Consider the following 24,074-nt stretch of genomic DNA (forward strand, 5'->3'; position numbering starts at 1 on the left):
CATTGCATTGCCATGTAATGTGATGCAATGCTATCTTTCTAGCTCTCCCTTTTTACTTCCTTTTGGATAAACAGACATATTAGGCAAGCATTTTGGAGCTTTCACCTAAATAACTACAGGTGGTGAGATAAGCTGCACAATATAATTGACCTTTCAGTATATTGTTGCACACACACCATCTATTTAGCAAATGCCCTTGTTATCAACAGCAGCCTTTTAAACTCACCTGAGCTAACAGGTATGTGCGCTGGTTACTCTGCTGCGCTTAAAATTTCTTTTTTGGTTTGCTACAATGCCTTTTCTGAAACGTTGTCTCCTTCTGCTGGAACACTGACTTCTTTCATTTAATGCCTGCAGACTATAAAAGAGAACCCAACCCAAAAAGTTTGGTTGATTAGTCTGTGGCATTCTGTTAAACTGTTGCTTATGGCGGTCTCTGTGAGCTTCTCAGCGACATTCAGCCAGCCAGGTATCCTGCCTGCAGTAGATGGAATGTGGCAATGGAACGCTGGCTGCGCGTGTCATAATAGGCTCTGAGCCTTTATATACCTGTGCACAGCAGCAGCCACCTTCAGTCTGCTGCTGGACAGCCAGCAGCAGCAGCAGCAGGAGAGGTATGTAATCAGGAGCCCTCCTGCTAAGGGTAGACAGCTGCTCGTTCCACCCCACCCCCCGCCTTAATTGGTTCTCCTCCCTTCCAACGGTGTTGAGGCGGGTGGGAACAGCAGGGGGTGAAGGTGCTGTGTTTAAAGAGGTGGAGTTATGCAGATCTAAAATGCGTGGATTGCAGCAGCAGCAAGCCGAAAAGTGCAGGCATGTAAGGGATCTAGAGGTTGACAACATGTCTTCTTAACGGGAGTCCAGGAGCTCATCTCCACAAATGGACTTTTCAGGATCCTTGGGTGGCTCCGTAGTTTGAAACCAATTCTGGTTATCGCTTCTCGGCCTTTTGGCTAAGATCAAGTGTAGTATCTGTTCTTATCAGTTTAATATCTGATACGTCCCCTATCTGGGGACCATATATTAAATGGATTTTTAGAACAGGGAGATGGAAAAAGAGCTTGCTCTGTCCACTCCACGCATTGACCTGGTATTGCAGTATCTCCAGGACCGGTGCACCCCTTCTTTAATGCAGTTTCTAAAATCAGAAAGAATTGAATTCAATGTTTTTTGTTCATTTTGCTTGTTTGTCGGATTTTGGGATGGACTCTTTGGCTTTGCTTTTCTTCTCCTCATTGGATTTTTCATGTTCAAAGTTGCAGAAGCCAGATTACAAGCTCATTTTGGTTCAACTTCAGCAACTGTGCATTGCATTGCCATGTAATGTGATGCAATGCTATCTTTCTAGCTCTCCCTTTTTACTTCCTTTTGGATAAACAGACATATTAGGCAAGCATTTTGGAGCTTTCACCTAAATAACTACAGGTGGTGAGATAAGCTGCACAATATAATTGACCTTTCAGTATATTGTTGCACACACACCATCTATTTAGCAAATGCCCTTGTTATCAACAGCAGCCTTTTAAACTCACCTGAGCTAACAGGTATGTGCGCTGGTTACTCTGCTGCGCTTAAAATTTCTTTTTTGGTTTGCTACAATGCCTTTTCTGAAACGTTGTCTCCTTCTGCTGGAACACTGACTTCTTTCATTTAATGCCTGCAGACTATAAAAGAGAACCCAACCCAAAAAGTTTGGTTGATTAGTCTGTGGCATTCTGTTAAACTGTTGCTTATGGCGGTCTCTGTGAGCTTCTCAGCGACATTCAGCCAGCCAGGTATCCTGCCTGCAGTAGATGGAATGTGGCAATGGAACGCTGGCTGCGCGTGTCATAATAGGCTCTGAGCCTTTATATACCTGTGCACAGCAGCAGCCACCTTCAGTCTGCTGCTGGACAGCCAGCAGCAGCAGCAGCAGCAGGAGAGGTATGTAATCAGGAGCCCTCCTGCTAAGGGTAGACAGCTGCTCGTTCCACCCCACCCCCCGCCTTAATTGGTTCTCCTCCCTTCCAACGGTGTTGAGGCGGGTGGGAACAGCAGGGGGTGAAGGTGCTGTGTTTAAAGAGGTGGAGTTATGCAGATCTAAAACGCGTGGATTGCAGCAGCAGCAAGCCGAAAAGTGCAGGCATGTAAGGGATCTAGAGGTTGACAACATGTCTTCTTAACGGGAGTCCAGGAGCTCATCTCCACAAATGGACTTTTCAGGATCCTTGGGTGGCTCCGTAGTTTGAAACCAATTCTGGTTATCGCTTCTCGGCCTTTTGGCTAAGATCAAGTGTAGTATCTGTTCTTATCAGTTTAATATCTGATACGTCCCCTATCTGGGGACCATATATTAAATGGATTTTTAGAACAGGGAGATGGAAAAAGAGCTTGCTCTGTCCACTCCACGCATTGACCTGGTATTGCAGTATCTCCAGGACCGGTGCACCCCTTCTTTAATGCAGTTTCTAAAATCAGAAAGAATTGAATTCAATGTTTTTTGTTCATTTTGCTTGTTTGTCGGATTTTGGGATGGACTCTTTGGCTTTGCTTTTCTTCTCCTCATTGGATTTTTCATGTTCAAAGTTGCAGAAGCCAGATTACAAGCTCATTTTGGTTCAACTTCAGCAACTGTGCATTGCATTGCCATGTAATGTGATGCAATGCTATCTTTCTAGCTCTCCCTTTTTACTTCCTTTTGGATAAACAGACATATTAGGCAAGCATTTTGGAGCTTTCACCTAAATAACTACAGGTGGTGAGATAAGCTGCACAATATAATTGACCTTTCAGTATATTGTTGCACACACACCATCTATTTAGCAAATGCCCTTGTTATCAACAGCAGCCTTTTAAACTCACCTGAGCTAACAGGTATGTGCGCTGGTTACTCTGCTGCGCTTAAAATTTCTTTTTTGGTTTGCTACAATGCCTTTTCTGAAACGTTGTCTCCTTCTGCTGGAACACTGACTTCTTTCATTTAATGCCTGCAGACTATAAAAGAGAACCCAACCCAAAAAGTTTGGTTGATTAGTCTGTGGCATTCTGTTAAACTGTTGCTTATGGCGGTCTCTGTGAGCTTCTCAGCGACATTCAGCCAGCCAGGTATCCTGCCTGCAGTAGATGGAATGTGGCAATGGAACGCTGGCTGCGCGTGTCATAATAGGCTCTGAGCCTTTATATACCTGTGCACAGCAGCAGCCACCTTCAGTCTGCTGCTGGACAGCCAGCAGCAGCAGCAGCAGCAGGAGAGGTATGTAATCAGGAGCCCTCCTGCTAAGGGTAGACAGCTGCTCGTTCCACCCCACCCCCCGCCTTAATTGGTTCTCCTCCCTTCCAACGGTGTTGAGGCGGGTGGGAACAGCAGGGGGTGAAGGTGCTGTGTTTAAAGAGGTGGAGTTATGCAGATCTAAAACGCGTGGATTGCAGCAGCAGCAAGCCGAAAAGTGCAGGCATGTAAGGGATCTAGAGGTTGACAACATGTCTTCTTAACGGGAGTCCAGGAGCTCATCTCCACAAATGGACTTTTCAGGATCCTTGGGTGGCTCCGTAGTTTGAAACCAATTCTGGTTATCGCTTCTCGGCCTTTTGGCTAAGATCAAGTGTAGTATCTGTTCTTATCAGTTTAATATCTGATACGTCCCCTATCTGGGGACCATATATTAAATGGATTTTTAGAACAGGGAGATGGAAAAAGAGCTTGCTCTGTCCACTCCACGCATTGACCTGGTATTGCAGTATCTCCAGGACCGGTGCACCCCTTCTTTAATGCAGTTTCTAAAATCAGAAAGAATTGAATTCAATGTTTTTTGTTCATTTTGCTTGTTTGTCGGATTTTGGGATGGACTCTTTGGCTTTGCTTTTCTTCTCCTCATTGGATTTTTCATGTTCAAAGTTGCAGAAGCCAGATTACAAGCTCATTTTGGTTCAACTTCAGCAACTGTGCATTGCATTGCCATGTAATGTGATGCAATGCTATCTTTCTAGCTCTCCCTTTTTACTTCCTTTTGGATAAACAGACATATTAGGCAAGCATTTTGGAGCTTTCACCTAAATAACTACAGGTGGTGAGATAAGCTGCACAATATAATTGACCTTTCAGTATATTGTTGCACACACACCATCTATTTAGCAAATGCCCTTGTTATCAACAGCAGCCTTTTAAACTCACCTGAGCTAACAGGTATGTGCGCTGGTTACTCTGCTGCGCTTAAAATTTCTTTTTTGGTTTGCTACAATGCCTTTTCTGAAACGTTGTCTCCTTCTGCTGGAACACTGACTTCTTTCATTTAATGCCTGCAGACTATAAAAGAGAACCCAACCCAAAAAGTTTGGTTGATTAGTCTGTGGCATTCTGTTAAACTGTTGCTTATGGCGGTCTCTGTGAGCTTCTCAGCGACATTCAGCCAGCCAGGTATCCTGCCTGCAGTAGATGGAATGTGGCAATGGAACGCTGGCTGCGCGTGTCATAATAGGCTCTGAGCCTTTATATACCTGTGCACAGCAGCAGCCACCTTCAGTCTGCTGCTGGACAGCCAGCAGCAGCAGCAGCAGGAGAGGTATGTAATCAGGAGCCCTCCTGCTAAGGGTAGACAGCTGCTCGTTCCACCCCACCCCCCGCCTTAATTGGTTCTCCTCCCTTCCAACGGTGTTGAGGCGGGTGGGAACAGCAGGGGGTGAAGGTGCTGTGTTTAAAGAGGTGGAGTTATGCAGATCTAAAACGCGTGGATTGCAGCAGCAGCAAGCCGAAAAGTGCAGGCATGTAAGGGATCTAGAGGTTGACAACATGTCTTCTTAACGGGAGTCCAGGAGCTCATCTCCACAAATGGACTTTTCAGGATCCTTGGGTGGCTCCGTAGTTTGAAACCAATTCTGGTTATCGCTTCTCGGCCTTTTGGCTAAGATCAAGTGTAGTATCTGTTCTTATCAGTTTAATATCTGATACGTCCCCTATCTGGGGACCATATATTAAATGGATTTTTAGAACAGGGAGATGGAAAAAGAGCTTGCTCTGTCCACTCCACGCATTGACCTGGTATTGCAGTATCTCCAGGACCGGTGCACCCCTTCTTTAATGCAGTTTCTAAAATCAGAAAGAATTGAATTCAATGTTTTTTGTTCATTTTGCTTGTTTGTCGGATTTTGGGATGGACTCTTTGGCTTTGCTTTTCTTCTCCTCATTGGATTTTTCATGTTCAAAGTTGCAGAAGCCAGATTACAAGCTCATTTTGGTTCAACTTCAGCAACTGTGCATTGCATTGCCATGTAATGTGATGCAATGCTATCTTTCTAGCTCTCCCTTTTTACTTCCTTTTGGATAAACAGACATATTAGGCAAGCATTTTGGAGCTTTCACCTAAATAACTACAGGTGGTGAGATAAGCTGCACAATATAATTGACCTTTCAGTATATTGTTGCACACACACCATCTATTTAGCAAATGCCCTTGTTATCAACAGCAGCCTTTTAAACTCACCTGAGCTAACAGGTATGTGCGCTGGTTACTCTGCTGCGCTTAAAATTTCTTTTTTGGTTTGCTACAATGCCTTTTCTGAAACGTTGTCTCCTTCTGCTGGAACACTGACTTCTTTCATTTAATGCCTGCAGACTATAAAAGAGAACCCAACCCAAAAAGTTTGGTTGATTAGTCTGTGGCATTCTGTTAAACTGTTGCTTATGGCGGTCTCTGTGAGCTTCTCAGCGACATTCAGCCAGCCAGGTATCCTGCCTGCAGTAGATGGAATGTGGCAATGGAACGCTGGCTGCGCGTGTCATAATAGGCTCTGAGCCTTTATATACCTGTGCACAGCAGCAGCCACCTTCAGTCTGCTGCTGGACAGCCAGCAGCAGCAGCAGCAGCAGGAGAGGTATGTAATCAGGAGCCCTCCTGCTAAGGGTAGACAGCTGCTCGTTCCACCCCACCCCCCGCCTTAATTGGTTCTCCTCCCTTCCAACGGTGTTGAGGCGGGTGGGAACAGCAGGGGGTGAAGGTGCTGTGTTTAAAGAGGTGGAGTTATGCAGATCTAAAACGCGTGGATTGCAGCAGCAGCAAGCCGAAAAGTGCAGGCATGTAAGGGATCTAGAGGTTGACAACATGTCTTCTTAACGGGAGTCCAGGAGCTCATCTCCACAAATGGACTTTTCAGGATCCTTGGGTGGCTCCGTAGTTTGAAACCAATTCTGGTTATCGCTTCTCGGCCTTTTGGCTAAGATCAAGTGTAGTATCTGTTCTTATCAGTTTAATATCTGATACGTCCCCTATCTGGGGACCATATATTAAATGGATTTTTAGAACAGGGAGATGGAAAAAGAGCTTGCTCTGTCCACTCCACGCATTGACCTGGTATTGCAGTATCTCCAGGACCGGTGCACCCCTTCTTTAATGCAGTTTCTAAAATCAGAAAGAATTGAATTCAATGTTTTTTGTTCATTTTGCTTGTTTGTCGGATTTTGGGATGGACTCTTTGGCTTTGCTTTTCTTCTCCTCATTGGATTTTTCATGTTCAAAGTTGCAGAAGCCAGATTACAAGCTCATTTTGGTTCAACTTCAGCAACTGTGCATTGCATTGCCATGTAATGTGATGCAATGCTATCTTTCTAGCTCTCCCTTTTTACTTCCTTTTGGATAAACAGACATATTAGGCAAGCATTTTGGAGCTTTCACCTAAATAACTACAGGTGGTGAGATAAGCTGCACAATATAATTGACCTTTCAGTATATTGTTGCACACACACCATCTATTTAGCAAATGCCCTTGTTATCAACAGCAGCCTTTTAAACTCACCTGAGCTAACAGGTATGTGCGCTGGTTACTCTGCTGCGCTTAAAATTTCTTTTTTGGTTTGCTACAATGCCTTTTCTGAAACGTTGTCTCCTTCTGCTGGAACACTGACTTCTTTCATTTAATGCCTGCAGACTATAAAAGAGAACCCAACCCAAAAAGTTTGGTTGATTAGTCTGTGGCATTCTGTTAAACTGTTGCTTATGGCGGTCTCTGTGAGCTTCTCAGCGACATTCAGCCAGCCAGGTATCCTGCCTGCAGTAGATGGAATGTGGCAATGGAACGCTGGCTGCGCGTGTCATAATAGGCTCTGAGCCTTTATATACCTGTGCACAGCAGCAGCCACCTTCAGTCTGCTGCTGGACAGCCAGCAGCAGCAGCAGCAGCAGGAGAGGTATGTAATCAGGAGCCCTCCTGCTAAGGGTAGACAGCTGCTCGTTCCACCCCACCCCCCGCCTTAATTGGTTCTCCTCCCTTCCAACGGTGTTGAGGCGGGTGGGAACAGCAGGGGGTGAAGGTGCTGTGTTTAAAGAGGTGGAGTTATGCAGATCTAAAACGCGTGGATTGCAGCAGCAGCAAGCCGAAAAGTGCAGGCATGTAAGGGATCTAGAGGTTGACAACATGTCTTCTTAACGGGAGTCCAGGAGCTCATCTCCACAAATGGACTTTTCAGGATCCTTGGGTGGCTCCGTAGTTTGAAACCAATTCTGGTTATCGCTTCTCGGCCTTTTGGCTAAGATCAAGTGTAGTATCTGTTCTTATCAGTTTAATATCTGATACGTCCCCTATCTGGGGACCATATATTAAATGGATTTTTAGAACAGGGAGATGGAAAAAGAGCTTGCTCTGTCCACTCCACGCATTGACCTGGTATTGCAGTATCTCCAGGACCGGTGCACCCCTTCTTTAATGCAGTTTCTAAAATCAGAAAGAATTGAATTCAATGTTTTTTGTTCATTTTGCTTGTTTGTCGGATTTTGGGATGGACTCTTTGGCTTTGCTTTTCTTCTCCTCATTGGATTTTTCATGTTCAAAGTTGCAGAAGCCAGATTACAAGCTCATTTTGGTTCAACTTCAGCAACTGTGCATTGCATTGCCATGTAATGTGATGCAATGCTATCTTTCTAGCTCTCCCTTTTTACTTCCTTTTGGATAAACAGACATATTAGGCAAGCATTTTGGAGCTTTCACCTAAATAACTACAGGTGGTGAGATAAGCTGCACAATATAATTGACCTTTCAGTATATTGTTGCACACACACCATCTATTTAGCAAATGCCCTTGTTATCAACAGCAGCCTTTTAAACTCACCTGAGCTAACAGGTATGTGCGCTGGTTACTCTGCTGCGCTTAAAATTTCTTTTTTGGTTTGCTACAATGCCTTTTCTGAAACGTTGTCTCCTTCTGCTGGAACACTGACTTCTTTCATTTAATGCCTGCAGACTATAAAAGAGAACCCAACCCAAAAAGTTTGGTTGATTAGTCTGTGGCATTCTGTTAAACTGTTGCTTATGGCGGTCTCTGTGAGCTTCTCAGCGACATTCAGCCAGCCAGGTATCCTGCCTGCAGTAGATGGAATGTGGCAATGGAACGCTGGCTGCGCGTGTCATAATAGGCTCTGAGCCTTTATATACCTGTGCACAGCAGCAGCCACCTTCAGTCTGCTGCTGGACAGCCAGCAGCAGCAGCAGCAGCAGGAGAGGTATGTAATCAGGAGCCCTCCTGCTAAGGGTAGACAGCTGCTCGTTCCACCCCACCCCCCGCCTTAATTGGTTCTCCTCCCTTCCAACGGTGTTGAGGCGGGTGGGAACAGCAGGGGGTGAAGGTGCTGTGTTTAAAGAGGTGGAGTTATGCAGATCTAAAACGCGTGGATTGCAGCAGCAGCAAGCCGAAAAGTGCAGGCATGTAAGGGATCTAGAGGTTGACAACATGTCTTCTTAACGGGAGTCCAGGAGCTCATCTCCACAAATGGACTTTTCAGGATCCTTGGGTGGCTCCGTAGTTTGAAACCAATTCTGGTTATCGCTTCTCGGCCTTTTGGCTAAGATCAAGTGTAGTATCTTTTGAAAAGGCGGTTTTGGATGTTGGCCGCCCTAGTAGATTGATACATTATGCACACTGGGGTTTAGGCGCTTGTTAGTACGCCAGGTGGCTAATATAGTCATCTGGTGGAAAGCATGGCCCCCCAGGATCGACGCCATTGGGCCGGGGAAGATCGAAAGCCCGAAGTGTGAAGTGCCCCAGGAGTGGTGACCCTGGGGTGCCTTAACTCACTGGGATTGGGAACCCCACTTGAGTTTATGGCACATTTGCACAAGCACTTCAAATTTTCTTTCTTCGCACACACCCTTATTCCGGGCCTTCTGGCCTTAGGATGGGGAATTTTTCAATTCCCGGTCGAAGGTCCGGGCAGTATTATACTGTGAAACCTTCACTATTAATTTAATTTCTTTGTCACTGTGTGTCCACTTATTCACGTGTGTCACGTCCTACTAGGATTTTGTCGGGATGCGGTTCCCTTACGGGTTCCTCTCTTGGCAGGTCTAGGGGGGGAGTGTGTGGCCATCAGGTTCCTCTCCCCCCTGAACCCCCCTGGCTCTCCTCTTTCGGGAGGAGAGCGTTGTTGGCTCCCCTCTTCCGGGAGGAGAGCACAGTCTTTGGCTCCCAGTGCCTTGCTCGGGTGAGAACTCGGGCAGGTGCTGGGGGTAAGATTGGGTCGCCTCTGGCTTCGGCTGGAGGTGGCTTTTTGTCCCTGTTCCTCGCTGTGGCCTTTTGGCTCGGAGGGACGGGGAATGGTTTGGGGGACCCTTCTCCTTTTGGAGAGGGTTTCAAGAAGACCAGCATCCTAGTGCACTTTTTTTGTGGCACTTGTCACTTTTTTAAGCGCACTCGGGTTTTGTACACGAATTCGGGCTTTCAAAAAAAAAAAAAAAAAAAAAAAAAAATCTGTTCTTATCAGTTTAATATCTGATACGTCCCCTATCTGGGGACCATATATTAAATGGATTTTTAGAACAGGGAGATGGAAAAAGAGCTTGCTCTGTCCACTCCACGCATTGACCTGGTATTGCAGTATCTCCAGGACCGGTGCACCCCTTCTTTAATGCAGTTTCTAAAATCAGAAAGAATTGAATTCAATGTTTTTTGTTCATTTTGCTTGTTTGTCGGATTTTGGGATGGACTCTTTGGCTTTGCTTTTCTTCTCCTCATTGGATTTTTCATGTTCAAAGTTGCAGAAGCCAGATTACAAGCTCATTTTGGTTCAACTTCAGCAACTGTGCATTGCATTGCCATGTAATGTGATGCAATGCTATCTTTCTAGCTCTCCCTTTTTACTTCCTTTTGGATAAACAGACATATTAGGCAAGCATTTTGGAGCTTTCACCTAAATAACTACAGGTGGTGAGATAAGCTGCACAATATAATTGACCTTTCAGTATATTGTTGCACACACACCATCTATTTAGCAAATGCCCTTGTTATCAACAGCAGCCTTTTAAACTCACCTGAGCTAACAGGTATGTGCGCTGGTTACTCTGCTGCGCTTAAAATTTCTTTTTTGGTTTGCTACAATGCCTTTTCTGAAACGTTGTCTCCTTCTGCTGGAACACTGACTTCTTTCATTTAATGCCTGCAGACTATAAAAGAGAACCCAACCCAAAAAGTTTGGTTGATTAGTCTGTGGCATTCTGTTAAACTGTTGCTTATGGCGGTCTCTGTGAGCTTCTCAGCGACATTCAGCCAGCCAGGTATCCTGCCTGCAGTAGATGGAATGTGGCAATGGAACGCTGGCTGCGCGTGTCATAATAGGCTCTGAGCCTTTATATACCTGTGCACAGCAGCAGCCACCTTCAGTCTGCTGCTGGACAGCCAGCAGCAGCAGCAGCAGGAGAGGTATGTAATCAGGAGCCCTCCTGCTAAGGGTAGACAGCTGCTCGTTCCACCCCACCCCCCGCCTTAATTGGTTCTCCTCCCTTCCAACGGTGTTGAGGCGGGTGGGAACAGCAGGGGGTGAAGGTGCTGTGTTTAAAGAGGTGGAGTTATGCAGATCTAAAACGCGTGGATTGCAGCAGCAGCAAGCCGAAAAGTGCAGGCATGTAAGGGATCTAGAGGTTGACAACATGTCTTCTTAACGGGAGTCCAGGAGCTCATCTCCACAAATGGACTTTTCAGGATCCTTGGGTGGCTCCGTAGTTTGAAACCAATTCTGGTTATCGCTTCTCGGCCTTTTGGCTCAGACCTAGTGTTTGGACAAGAGGTTCCTTGTGTACTAGCCCTCGGCCTTCCAGCATCGCCACTTCGGTGGCTTAAGCTGGATGCTGCTATAGGGGGAGAGTGAGGAGGAAACGAGAAGGCGATTCCTGAAGCGACCATGGGTGTCAAGCTTCGTTTTGCTGGGACCGGGGATCCCCGGGTCAAGAATGCTTTCCGTATCGAGGTCTCTGAGGAGAAGAAGGACCATTTCTCGTTGTCATACCTGGTCAACGCCATTTTCTATGAAATCCTGAAGATCCAGAAGTCGGAGATCATCTGTTTGCAGGAGTTCAGAAGGGAGCATAGGTACGTCTTGGTGCTTTCTTCTATGGCGGCTTGCCAAAACCTTTTCAAAACTCTTCAAGTCCTTTCAGAGCACCCTCAGCTGGATGGACTTATCTTCACTGTACTCTACTCTAAGGGGGATATCCCGGTGGTAATATTCATGCACAACCCCTTTATCTCCCGGGATGATATCACTGCATTCCTGAGAAGACACTGCATTTTTGTGCAATTCTCCCATAAAATCTTAAATGGAGAAGGGCTGTGGACTGGGAAGTATAAATACTTTGTGAGGTTTGGGATAGACCCTCATGGTCCTGGAGGTATTCACTATCCTCCCCTGAACTTTACAATTGGAAGAGACTCTGGATATCTGTTTTTTCCCGAGGCGCCATTGTTCTGCAGGAGATGCAACATGTTCGGGCATATCCAGGATTTCTGCAAGCAATTGCCAAACTGTAGAAAGTGCAACAAGTACGGTCATCTGGCGAAGGATTGTTCCAACCCGGTGGTATGTGATGCCTGCGGGGAGGAAGGACATATGATTCGGGATTGTAAGGCTAAAGTCAAGCCTAGGTCCTTCTCCGAAGTGACCAAAGGTAAGCCTACTGTCCCTGCTGTTACCCCACAGGTGACTACTGCAGAGATCAATGCTGAGACGGAGCCCCCTGAGGTTGAAGATCTGGTGGGTGAGGCCCAGAACCTGTTGGACCCTCCGGCCCCTGCTGGGCCAGGTATGGAGATCTCCGAGTTGGATGTGGACCTCCCTCATCAGTCCGAAATATGTGGTGAGGGTGACATGGATGTGTCTCTAGCTCGAACCCCTGCATTGTCCTGGGGTGCTACAGACGAAGAGGTGGCCAGGGATGGTGGCCAAGGAGACTTTACTTCTGGGAGGTCTTTTGATGATGATGATACTCCTGAACTGGCCAATAAAAAACCCAGACGAGAGTACTCACCTGCCAGCGGAGGGTGCGACAGTCCTGCAAGTGACCGCATTTACCCGCAGGATGTCTTCTCCCCTGATGCTCCTTACCTTGGCATCCCTGAGAGCATCAACACCTTTGGGGTGCTTTCCCAGTCTGATGATAATGGATGAGTATGGTGTGATCAACATTGAGTCATGTATTTCTTTTCATTAATTAATGTCTTGCCAATCTGGTTGGGATGTAGTGTCCCTAAATGTAAGGCAGATCAGATCTAAAATCAAAAGAACAACTGTTCTGGACTACCTGAAACATTTAGGTGCTGATGTTTTTTGCCTTCAGGAGTGTGGGATTCAGGATGCTCCTTGTGACAAAGACTGGCCTTACGGACAGCATATCTGGTCAGGGTCTAATCATAATAAAAATGATGGGGTGGGGATATTAGTTGGGAATAAAGAAATCTCTATTGATAGTTATATTGTGGTGGAGGTGGGCCGATGTTTAATTGCATTTTTGAGTTATAGAGGGTGGCGGGTCAGAATTATTAATTTATATTGCCCTACAGGGAAGGAAGAGCGGCTTGCTCTTCTTGAAAAATTAAGTTTTTTTCTTCCAGGGAAATCTCCCACTATTTTTGTTGGGGACGTTAATTGTGTCACAGAAGGAAAGTGTGACATAACAGGAAAGAAATTGTCCCATTTAATTTGTGATTTTTCCTTTTTAGATGCAGCAGTTGTTGTTCTTGGCATGCCACCACCGCCGACATACCATGCTGACCGTGGTGAGATTCATTCCAGAATTGATTTAATGTTATTTTCTAAAAATATGGTATGTTTGGATTTTTCTCAACAAAAGGTACCTTTTTCGGACCATGAATGTTTGAGAGGCGTGTTTTGTGCGAATGGTGACCAAGTGTATGGCGGTGGGGTATGGAAGTTGAATGCAAGGCTGTTAGAGGATGATGAGGTGATGAATGAGTTTAATGTAAAGTATGAAAGATGGAGAATGCGTAAGAAGGATTTTGTGTGTGTTCTTGACTGGTGGGACTGGGTGAAAGTGCAATTTAAAACTTTCTTCAAAAAGTGGGGCTATAGAAAAGCTGCCAGATATAGGAATAGGTTTAATGACCTTAATAGACGGATTGACTGGTTGAGAAAGTGTGTTGCAAGTGGTTTGGAGATGTCTGATCAACTTACTGAGGCTAAGAATGAATTGAAGCGTGTGTTGGATGAGAAAGGAAAGGAAATTATATATCGTACTAAAATTGAGCACCTGGAGAAAAATGAGAAGTGTACGAGGTTCTTTTTTAAAAAAATGAATGGTAGGAAGACTGATATGAATGAAGTTGTGAATGAAAGTGGAACCAACTGTATGGGTGAGGATGTGCTGAAAGAAGTGAATAGGTTTTATAGCAAGTTGTATGATGAGAAATGGATTGACTCTGGGCTTGTGTCATATGTTCTGAATGGTGTGGAGAAAAAACTTGATTCTGAGGAGCGTGATCTATTGTGTGAGGATGTAGTTCTGGATGAAGTGAAGAATGTGGTGTGGAGTGCTAAAAAGAGTAAGACTCCTGGGAAAGATGGTATACCTGTAGAGTTGTATGTGAAAGCATGGGAAGTTTTGGGAACAGATTTGACTGAGGTATGTAAGTATATGTGGGTGAATGGTAGGTTGTGTGAATCAATGAAAGAAGGAGTGGTTGTGCTTGTGTATAAAAAGGGTGAGAGGAAACGTTTGGAAAACTGGAGACCAATAACACTGCTGAATTCGGATTATAAGGTCTACAGTAAGTTACTGGCAAATCGTATGCGTGAAGTGATTGGTAGTGTTGTGGAGGAGGACCAAGTATGTGCAGTGCCTGGAAGAAGTATGAGTGATAACTTGTTATTGTTGAGAGATATGATTGGGGATTGCAAGGATGGAAAGCAGAAATGTATGACTTTAGCTATTGATTTTGAGAAGGCGTTTGACAGGGTTTCGCATGTGTTTTTGTTTAAAGTACTGGAAAGAATGGGGTTTCCTAGAGAATTTGTGAATTGTGTAAAATCATTGTATGATTGTGTGTCAAGTGAGTTCTTGGTTAATGGGTGGCTGTGTGACAAAGTGAAGATTAGGTCAGGAGTAAGGCAGGGGTGTCCTATGTCCCCCGTCTTATTTGTATGTGTAATAGAACCATTGTTATGTTTGATTAGACGGGATAAAATGATGAGAGGTTTGTTGGTGCCTGGTAGTGGTGGTAAGCATGTGAAAGTGTTAGGTTATATGGATGATGTTGTGGTTGTGAGTGAAAGTATGGCTTCTTTGAGTAGAATTAAATTGCTTTTGGATTTTTTTGTTGGTGCGTCTGGTTTTAGGGTAAATTGGAATAAATGTAGTTTTAAATGTTTTGGAGATAGTAGTATTCGTATGGATGGTGTAAAGTGTGAAGAGGGTGCAATCAAGATTTTGGGCGTATTATTTAATGATGACTTAAAAGGGAATGAAAGTTGGGAAGAGTGTGGTATGCGGGTTGAACGTAAATTGAATTTTTGGCGAATGAGAGAATTGACTCTGCGTGGTAAGGTGTTAATTATCAAAGCAGTGATTCTCCCTATCCTGCTTTATGTGGCGACTGTTTTTCCTTCTCCTTACAGGAAAATTAAGAGAATAGAGAAGTTGGTATTCACATTCCTGTGGTGTAGTAAGATGGAGAAGTTGAAGCGGGAGAGCCTTTTTAAGGCTTGTCAGCATGGTGGGCTGGCCTTTCCCAATATTGAAGTTTTTTTAGGCCTTAATTATATTAAGACTGTGGTTATTTTGCTGGGTAAAGGCAATAAAGGTGCTTTTATGGCTAATTATTCTGCTGGATGGATGTTGTATGGGTTATGCTGGAGGAAGAGAGATGCGAGTGTGCCTGTGGCCTTTAAGTGTCCTGTTTGGTATGAGGTGATTGAGAAATTTGTGAGAAAGCATGATTTGTTGAGTGTGGGAATGAATGATTTTAGAATGACCAAGAATGTGGTGAAAAGAATGAGTGCAAATGAGGTAGAGTGTAATATTGTTGGGCTGAGAGGGAATGAGGTTTCAGATGCATGGAAGAAGTTAGATACGTATGGGATGTCAAACAAACAGAAGGATGTGGTGTGGATGACTTTACATAATATTTTACCTGTGAGAGAAGTGCAGAAGAAAAGAGAGTTGATAAGAACAGATGTGTGTCCGAGAGTGGGATGTGGTGGTTGTGAGACTGTCAGGCATGTTATGTGGGATTGTGAGTACGCGTACAGTGTGTGGAAGTGTGTAGGTGGATTGTGTAAGGGTTTAGCAGGCGTGAATTTTGTGGATTGGCGTGTGGCGATGTTTGGAATTGGTGCGTGTAGTCGGTCTAAAGATAGAATTTTATGGTTGATAATGGCTTGTGTGATGGAGAGTTTGTGGGATGCAAGGAACCTTGGACTTTTCAAAAGGAAATCTTTATCAGTGAATGAATGTGTTAGACTTATTCTTTCAAGACTATACCTGATATATAAGTTGGACAGCAGAGGCGGTGGTGGCACAGATGCCGAAGGGATTTGGAAATTTAAAAAGTGGCATTACCTTATCAAATACCAGTGATTTTTTTCTTTGTGATTCCTTGAAGTTTCTGCATTTGTGTTACGTAAAGGATGTTCCCTTGTGATTATATTTTGTCTTATACTACTGCTAAATAAATAGAACCATGATGATGAGAAGTTTTAAGTAGCAAATTTTGGAGAAATTCATACTGTTTGCTAAAAAACTAAACTGAATGGTTTAAAAAAAAAAAAAAAAAAAAAAAAAAAAAAAAAATCTGTTCTTATCAGTTTAATATCTGATACGTCCCCTATCTGGGGACCATATATTAAATGGATTTTTAGAACAGGGAGATGGAAAAAGAGCTTGCTCTGTCCACTCCACGCATTGACCTGGTATTGCAGTATCTCCAGGACCGGTGCACCCCTTCTTTAATGCAGTTTCTAAAATCAGAAAGAATTGAATTCAATGTTTTTTGTTCATTTTGCTTGTTTGTCGGATTTTGGGATGGACTCTTTGGCTTTGCTTTTCTTCTCCTCATTGGATTTTTCATGTTCAAAGTTGCAGAAGCCAGATTACAAGCTCATTTTGGTTCAACTTCAGCAACTGTGCATTGCATTGCCATGTAATGTGATGCAATGCTATCTTTCTAGCTCTCCCTTTTTACTTCCTGTTGGATAAACAGACATATTAGGCAAGCATTTTGGAGCTTTCACCTAAATAACTACAGGTGGTGAGATAAGCTGCACAATATAATTGACCTTTCAGTATATTGTTGCACACACACCATCTATTTAGCAAATGCCCTTGTTATCAACAGCAGCCTTTTAAACTCACCTGAGCTAACAGGTATGTGCGCTGGTTACTCTGCTGCGCTTAAAATTTCTTTTTTGGTTTGCTACAATGCCTTTTCTGAAACGTTGTCTCCTTCTGCTGGAACACTGACTTCTTTCATTTAATGCCTGCAGACTATAAAAGAGAACCCAACCCAAAAAGTTTGGTTGATTAGTCTGTGGCATTCTGTTAAACTGTTGCTTATGGCGGTCTCTGTGAGCTTCTCAGCGACATTCAGCCAGCCAGGTATCCTGCCTGCAGTAGATGGAAATCATTCACCTTCCTTGAAAATCATTAAGGAAGGTGAAGAGTTCTTAGACAGAGCAGAATTATCTCTTCATGATTCAGAAAGAGAAGAAATTCGAACTGCACCTGACGAAACAGAGGAATGGAAGCATGTGACCCACAGAAGCAGGAGGATCGAGAGGCAGTCAGCACCCATACTGCTCAGGAACCAGTACCAGGCTCTCACACAGGAGAACCATGAAGAAATACAGCAAGATAAGACTTTGCCAGCAATGAATGACCTTGTAAGCCCTCAGAATCCTCCTGGATGGAGAAAGAAGAATGTTGTGAAGAAAAAACGGAGAGTGGTGGTCATGGGGGATTCCCTGTTAAGAGGAACAGAGGCCGCTATCTGCAGACCAGACATAACCTCAAGAGAAATGTGCTGTCTTCCAGGAGCAAAAATTAAAGATGTGTCTGACAGGATATCAAGACTCTTCAGACCTACAGATCACTACCCATTCCTGCTAATACATGTGGGGACAAATGACACCGCAAGAAAGGACCTGGCAACCATCTGCAGTGACTTTGAAGACTTAGGCAAGAAAGTGAAAGAATTGGGAGCGCAGGTGGTCTTCTCATCCATCCTCCCAGTGGATGGCCATGGAACAATGAGGTGGAATAAGATTCTACAGGTGAACAACTGGCTACGTCGATGGTGCCGTCAACAAGGATTTGGATTTCTGGATCACGGAATGAATTACCTATACGATGGACTACTTGCTAGAGATGGGGTGCACCTTACGAAGACTGGAAAACATGTATTTGGAAGTCGCCTTGCTACACTCATCAGAAGAGCTTTAAACTAGAACAATGTGGGAAGGGAAGCAAAAGGCCAGAAAAAGCCATACAGCTGACAAATACTATTGAGATCTCTGCTACTGGAAGTGGAAAAGAAGAACAAAGACAAAAAAATCTAAATAATAAAAATATGGGAGGAAGAGAAACCAATCACAAACTAAAATGTTTTTATACAAATGCACAAAGCATGGGCAACAAACAAGGAGAATTGGAACTACTAATGCAGGAAAAGGAATATGATGTCATTGGAATCACTGAAACTTGGTGGGACGATACACATGATTGGAATAAAAGGCTAAAAGGATACAACTTATTTGCAAGAAACAGACTTGATAAACGAGGAGGAGGTGTTGCATTGTATGTTAGAAAAGCGTATATCTGCACAGAGATTGAAGCTTCAGAGACTGGGAGTTCTGTGGAAACTGTTTGGGTAAGAATACAAGGAGAGAACAACGGAAAGGACACCATTGTAGGCATTTACTACAGGCCACCTGGGCAAGCTGAAGATATGGATGAACTCTTTATGTATCAAATGACCAAGTTCTCCAAAAAATATGACGTAGTGGTCATGGGAGATTTCAACTATCCAGACATTTGTTGGGAATCTCTCTCAAGTAAAACTAACAGGTCAAGCAAATTCTTATCCTCTCTTGCTGACAACTTTATCTTCCAAAAGGTAGGGGAGAAAACAAGGGGATCTGCTACTTTGGATCTAATCCTTATAAACAGGGAGGAAATGGTTGAGGAGGTAAAGGTGGCTGGGACCCTAGGAGGCAGCGATCATGCTATTATAGAATTTTGGATAACTAGAGGAGGAAGACATGTGAAGACTCAAACTTCAAGGTTAGATTTTAGAAAGGCAGATTTTAAGAGACTCAGAAAGAGAATAGGAGGGATCCAATGGCTGGATGTCCTTAAGGACAAAAATGTCCAGGAAGGATGGGAAATTTTTAAAAATGAGATTCTCAAAGCACAATCGTTAACAATCCCGAAAAGTAGGAAGAATGGGAAGCATTTAAGGAAACCAGGATGGATGAACACAGAACTTAAACACATGCTAAAAAGAAAGAAAGAAATGTTTATTAAATGGAAAGAGGGAGGCATATCTAAAGAAGATTATAATGCAGTCTGCAGATCCTGCAGGGCACGTATCAGGTTAGCTAAAGCGGACAATGAATTAAGGCTTGCAAGAGATGTCAAAAGCAATAAAAAAGGATTTTGGGGGTATGTCAAAAGTAAAAGAAAAGTCAAAGATGCTATAGGATTTTTACAGGATGAAAATGGAGAAATGGTAAGAGAGGATGTTGAGAAGGCCGAACTTTTTAATTCCTATTTTGCATCTGTTTTCTCTCAGAAAGAAAATGTAACATCAACTGATCTTCACTGTCCTTTTAAAGGAATAGAGGAATCCAAGTTATCAGTAAACAGAAAGATTGTGAGGGAATATTTAGCTAACATAAATGAGTTCAAGTCTCCAGGTCCAGATGAATTACACCCCAGAGTACTGAAGGAGATTGTAGAAGAAATTTTAGAACCACTCTCCATAATCTTTGAAAATTCTTGGAGAACAGGAGAAGTCCCAGAAGACTGGAGAAGAGCAAATGTTGTTCCTATCTTCAAAAAGGGGAAGAAGGTGGACCCAGGGAACTATAGGCCGGTGAGTCTGACTTCTATACCAGGAAAGATCTTTGAACAAATTATTAAACAACATGTATGTAAGTACATGGATAAGAATGAAGTGATTAACCAGAGTCAGCATGGGTTTGTAACTAACAAGTCATGTCAGACTAACTTAATTTCCTTCTATGACAGAATCACTGACTGGGTGGATCAGGGAAATGCTGTAGATATAGTATATCTTGACTTCAGCAAAGCATTTGACAAAGTATCTCACATCATCCTTATTGAAAAAATGACCAAGTATGCAATGGACCAGGCAACTGTTAGGTGGATTCATAACTGGCTTAGTGATCGGACTCAAAGGGTGGTTGTAAATGGCTTCACATCCAGCTGGATGAATGTCTCAAGTGGGGTACCACAGGGCTCCGTCCTGGGACCTGTATTGTTCAACATCTTTATCAATGATTTAGATGAAGGAATTGAGGGTAAACTGATTAAATTTGCTGATGACACAAAGCTAGGAGGAATAGCTAATACTAGAGAAGAGAGAGAGAGGATTCAAAAAGACCTAAATAAACTGGAGCAGTGGGCAGCAACCAACAGAATGGTTTTTAACCGGGAAAAATGCAAAGTACTACATCTGGGCAATAAAAATGAAAAAAGCATATACAGAATGGGAGGAATAGAGCTAAGCAACAGTACATGTGAAAAAGACTTAGGTATACTAATAGATCATAGACTGAACATGAGTCAACAGTGTGATGCAGCAGCAAAAAAGGCAAATACAATTCTGGGATGTATTAACAGAAGCATACAGTCTAGATCACGTGAAGTCATTATCGGTCTTTACTCCTCTTTGGTCAGACCTCATCTGGAATACTGTGTACAGTTTTGGGCACCACATTTTAAAAAAGACATCGACAAACTGGAGCAAGTTCAGAGAAGAGCGACCAGAATGGTGACTGGTCTGCAAACCATGTCCTATGAGGAACGGTTGCAGGATTTGGGAATGTTTAGCTTGCAAAAAAGAAGACTGAGAGGAGACTTAATAGCTGTCTACAAATATGTCAAGGGCTGTCACATTGTAGAAGGATCATCTTTATTCTCATTTGCACAAGGAAATACTAGAAGCAATGGGATGAATCTAAATGGGAGGAGACACAGATTAGATATTAGAAAAAACTTTTTGACAGTTAGGGTGATTAATGAGTGGAACAGGCTGCCACGAGAGGTGGTGAGTTCCCCTTCAATGGACGTCTTCAAACAGAGGCTGGACAGACATCTGTCTGAGATGATCTAGTGAATCCTGCTTTGAGCAGGGGGTTGGACCAGATGACCCAGGAGGTCCCTTCCAACTCTACCATTCTATGATTCTATGATTCTATGATTCTATGATTCTATGAATGTGGCAATGGAACGCTGGCTGCGCGTGTCATAATAGGCTCTGAGCCTTTATATACCTGTGCACAGCAGCAGCCACCTTCAGTCTGCTGCTGGACAGCCAGCAGCAGCAGCAGCAGGAGAGGTATGTAATCAGGAGCCCTCCTGCTAAGGGTAGACAGCTGCTCATTCCACCCCACCCCCCGCCTTAATTGGTTCTCCTCCCTTCCAACGGTGTTGAGGCGGGTGGGAACAGCAGGGGGTGAAGGTGCTGTGTTTAAAGAGGTGGAGTTATGCAGATCTAAAACGCGTGGATTGCAGCAGCAGCAAGCCGAAAAGTGCAGGCATGTAAGGGATCTAGAGGTTGACAACATGTCTTCTTAACGGGAGTCCAGGAGCTCATCTCCACAAATGGACTTTTCAGGATCCTTGGGTGGCTCCGTAGTTTGAAACCAATTCTGGTTATCGCTTCTCGGCCTTTTGGCTAAGATCAAGTGTAGTATCTGTTCTTATCAGTTTAATATCTGATACGTCCCCTATCTGGGGACCATATATTAAATGGATTTTTAGAACAGGGAGATGGAAAAAGAGCTTGCTCTGTCCACTCCACGCATTGACCTGGTATTGCAGTATCTCCAGGACCGGTGCACCCCTTCTTTAATGCAGTTTCTAAAATCAGAAAGAATTGAATTCAATGTTTTTTGTTCATTTTGCTTGTTTGTCGGATTTTGGGATGGACTCTTTGGCTTTGCTTTTCTTCTCCTCATTGGATTTTTCATGTTCAAAGTTGCAGAAGCCAGATTACAAGCTCATTTTGGTTCAACTTCAGCAACTGTGCATTGCATTGCCATGTAATGTGATGCAATGCTATCTTTCTAGCTCTCCCTTTTTACTTCCTGTTGGATAAACAGACATATTAGGCAAGCATTTTGGAGCTTTCACCTAAATAACTACAGGTGGTGAGATAAGCTGCACAATATAATTGACCTTTCAGTATATTGTTGCACACACACCATCTATTTAGCAAATGCCCTTGTTATCAACAGCAGCCTTTTAAACTCACCTGAGCTAACAGGTATGTGCGCTGGTTACTCTGCTGCGCTTAAAATTTCTTTTTTGGTTTGCTACAATGCCTTTTCTGAAACGTTGTCTCCTTCTGCTGGAACACTGACTTCTTTCATTTAATGCCTGCAGACTATAAAAGAGAACCCAACCCAAAAAGTTTGGTTGATTAGTCTGTGGCATTCTGTTAAACTGTTGCTTATGGCGGTCTCTGTGAGCTTCTCAGCGACATTCAGCCAGCCAGGTATCCTGCCTGCAGTAGATGGAATGTGGCAATGGAACGCTGGCTGCGCGTGTCATAATAGGCTCTGAGCCTTTATATACCTGTGCACAGCAGCAGCCACCTTCAGTCTGCTGCTGGACAGCCAGCAGCAGCAGCAGCAGGAGAGGTATGTAATCAGGAGCCCTCCTGCTAAGGGTAGACAGCTGCTCGTTCCACCCCACCCCCCGCCTTAATTGGTTCTCCTCCCTTCCAACGGTGTTGAGGCGGGTGGGAACAGCAGGGGGTGAAGGTGCTGTGTTTAAAGAGGTGGAGTTATGCAGATCTAAAACGCGTGGATTGCAGCAGCAGCAAGCCGAAAAGTGCAGGCATGTAAGGGATCTAGAGGTTGACAACATGTCTTCTTAACGGGAGTCCAGGAGCTCATCTCCACAAATGGACTTTTCAGGATCCTTGGGTGGCTCCGTAGTTTGAAACCAATTCTGGTTATCGCTTCTCGGCCTTTTGGCTAAGATCAAGTGTAGTATCTGTTCTTATCAGTTTAATATCTGATACGTCCCCTATCTGGGGACCATATATTAAATGGATTTTTAGAACAGGGAGATGGAAAAAGAGCTTGCTCTGTCCACTCCACGCATTGACCTGGTATTGCAGTATCTCCAGGACCGGTGCACCCCTTCTTTAATGCAGTTTCTAAAATCAGAAAGAATTGAATTCAATGTTTTTTGTTCATTTTGCTTGTTTGTCGGATTTTGGGATGGACTCTTTGGCTTTGCTTTTCTTCTCCTCATTGGATTTTTCATGTTCAAAGTTGCAGAAGCCAGATTACAAGCTCATTTTGGTTCAACTTCAGATACTGTGCATTGCATTGCCATGTAATGTGATGCAATGCTATCTTTCTAGCTCTCCCTTTTTACTTCCTTTTGGATAAACAGACATATTAGGCAAGCATTTTGGAGCTTTCACCTAAATAACTACAGGTGGTGAGATAAGCTGCACAATATAATTGACCTTTCAGTATATTGTTGCACACACACCATCTATTTAGCAAATGCCCTTGTTATCAACAGCAGCCTTTTAAACTCACCTGAGCTAACAGGTATGTGCGCTGGTTACTCTGCTGCGCTTAAAATTTCTTTTTTGGTTTGCTACAATGCCTTTTCTGAAACGTTGTCTCCTTCTGCTGGAACACTGACTTCTTTCATTTAATGCCTGCAGACTATAAAAGAGAACCCAACCCAAAAAGTTTGGTTGATTAGTCTGTGGCATTCTGTTAAACTGTTGCTTATGGCGGTCTCTGTGAGCTTCTCAGCGACATTCAGCCAGCCAGGTATCCTGCCTGCAGTAGATGGAATGTGGCAATGGAACGCTGGCTGCGCGTGTCATAATAGGCTCTGAGCCTTTATATACCTGTGCACAGCAGCAGCCACCTTCAGTCTGCTGCTGGACAGCCAGCAGCAGCAGCAGCAGGAGAGGTATGTAATCAGGAGCCCTCCTGCTAAGGGTAGACAGCTGCTCGTTCCACCCCACCCCCCGCCTTAATTGGTTCTCCTCCCTTCCAACGGTGTTGAGGCGGGTGGGAACAGCAGGGGGTGAAGGTGCTGTGTTTAAAGAGGTGGAGTTATGCAGATCTAAAACGCGTGGATTGCAGCAGCAGCAAGCCGAAAAGTGCAGGCATGTAAGGGATCTAGAGGTTGACAACATGTCTTCTTAACGGGAGTCCAGGAGCTCATCTCCACAAATGGACTTTTCAGGATCCTTGGGTGGCTCCGTAGTTTGAAACCAATTCTGGTTATCGCTTCTCGGCCTTTTGGCTAAGATCAAGTGTAGTATCTGTTCTTATCAGTTTAATATCTGATACGTCCCCTATCTGGGGACCATATATTAAATGGATTTTTAGAACAGGGAGATGGAAAAAGAGCTTGCTCTGTCCACTCCACGCATTGACCTGGTATTGCAGTATCTCCAGGACCGGTGCACCCCTTCTTTAATGCAGTTTCTAAAATCAGAAAGAATTGAATTCAATGTTTTTTGTTCATTTTGCTTGTTTGTCGGATTTTGGGATGGACTCTTTGGCTTTGCTTTTCTTCTCCTCAATGGATTTTTCATGTTC

At 43.9% G+C, this 24,074-nt stretch overlaps 11 non-coding genes and 1 pseudogene across 11 annotated transcripts; all 12 read left to right on the forward strand.

Annotated features, from left to right (window-relative positions):
* The first annotated feature begins 933 nt into the window (after positions 1-933).
* Positions 934-1,124, forward strand: LOC141227989 (U2 spliceosomal RNA). Its single transcript, XR_012294917.1, has one exon. It is a non-coding gene; the product is annotated as a U2 spliceosomal RNA (small nuclear RNA).
* Positions 1,125-2,242: 1,118 nt separating this feature from the next.
* Positions 2,243-2,433, forward strand: LOC141227990 (U2 spliceosomal RNA). The gene has a single exon (XR_012294918.1). It is a non-coding gene; the product is annotated as a U2 spliceosomal RNA (small nuclear RNA).
* Positions 2,434-3,551: 1,118 nt separating this feature from the next.
* On the forward strand, positions 3,552-3,742 carry LOC141227991 (U2 spliceosomal RNA). Its single transcript, XR_012294919.1, has one exon. It is a non-coding gene; the product is annotated as a U2 spliceosomal RNA (small nuclear RNA).
* A 1,115-nt stretch (positions 3,743-4,857) lies between these two features.
* Positions 4,858-5,048, forward strand: LOC141227992 (U2 spliceosomal RNA). Its single transcript, XR_012294920.1, has one exon. It is a non-coding gene; the product is annotated as a U2 spliceosomal RNA (small nuclear RNA).
* Positions 5,049-6,166: 1,118 nt separating this feature from the next.
* LOC141227993 (U2 spliceosomal RNA) lies at positions 6,167-6,357 on the forward strand. The gene has a single exon (XR_012294921.1). It is a non-coding gene; the product is annotated as a U2 spliceosomal RNA (small nuclear RNA).
* Positions 6,358-7,475: 1,118 nt separating this feature from the next.
* Positions 7,476-7,666, forward strand: LOC141227994 (U2 spliceosomal RNA). The gene has a single exon (XR_012294922.1). It is a non-coding gene; the product is annotated as a U2 spliceosomal RNA (small nuclear RNA).
* Positions 7,667-8,784: 1,118 nt separating this feature from the next.
* Positions 8,785-8,876, forward strand: LOC141227945 (U2 spliceosomal RNA; annotated as a pseudogene).
* Positions 8,877-9,670: 794 nt separating this feature from the next.
* On the forward strand, positions 9,671-9,861 carry LOC141227930 (U2 spliceosomal RNA). The gene has a single exon (XR_012294884.1). It is a non-coding gene; the product is annotated as a U2 spliceosomal RNA (small nuclear RNA).
* A 6,133-nt stretch (positions 9,862-15,994) lies between these two features.
* On the forward strand, positions 15,995-16,188 carry LOC141227927 (U2 spliceosomal RNA). Its single transcript, XR_012294883.1, has one exon. It is a non-coding gene; the product is annotated as a U2 spliceosomal RNA (small nuclear RNA).
* Positions 16,189-21,143: 4,955 nt separating this feature from the next.
* LOC141227995 (U2 spliceosomal RNA) lies at positions 21,144-21,334 on the forward strand. The gene has a single exon (XR_012294923.1). It is a non-coding gene; the product is annotated as a U2 spliceosomal RNA (small nuclear RNA).
* A 1,115-nt stretch (positions 21,335-22,449) lies between these two features.
* LOC141227996 (U2 spliceosomal RNA) lies at positions 22,450-22,640 on the forward strand. The gene has a single exon (XR_012294924.1). It is a non-coding gene; the product is annotated as a U2 spliceosomal RNA (small nuclear RNA).
* Positions 22,641-23,755: 1,115 nt separating this feature from the next.
* On the forward strand, positions 23,756-23,946 carry LOC141227998 (U2 spliceosomal RNA). Its single transcript, XR_012294926.1, has one exon. It is a non-coding gene; the product is annotated as a U2 spliceosomal RNA (small nuclear RNA).
* Positions 23,947-24,074: the final 128 nt, after the last annotated feature.

Source organism: Phyllobates terribilis, unplaced genomic scaffold, assembly GCF_046119375.1.
Source record: "Phyllobates terribilis strain yellow unplaced genomic scaffold, ASM4611937v1 Scaffold_434__1_contigs__length_1565206, whole genome shotgun sequence".
In the NCBI taxonomy this organism is placed as follows: domain Eukaryota; kingdom Metazoa; phylum Chordata; class Amphibia; order Anura; family Dendrobatidae; genus Phyllobates; species Phyllobates terribilis.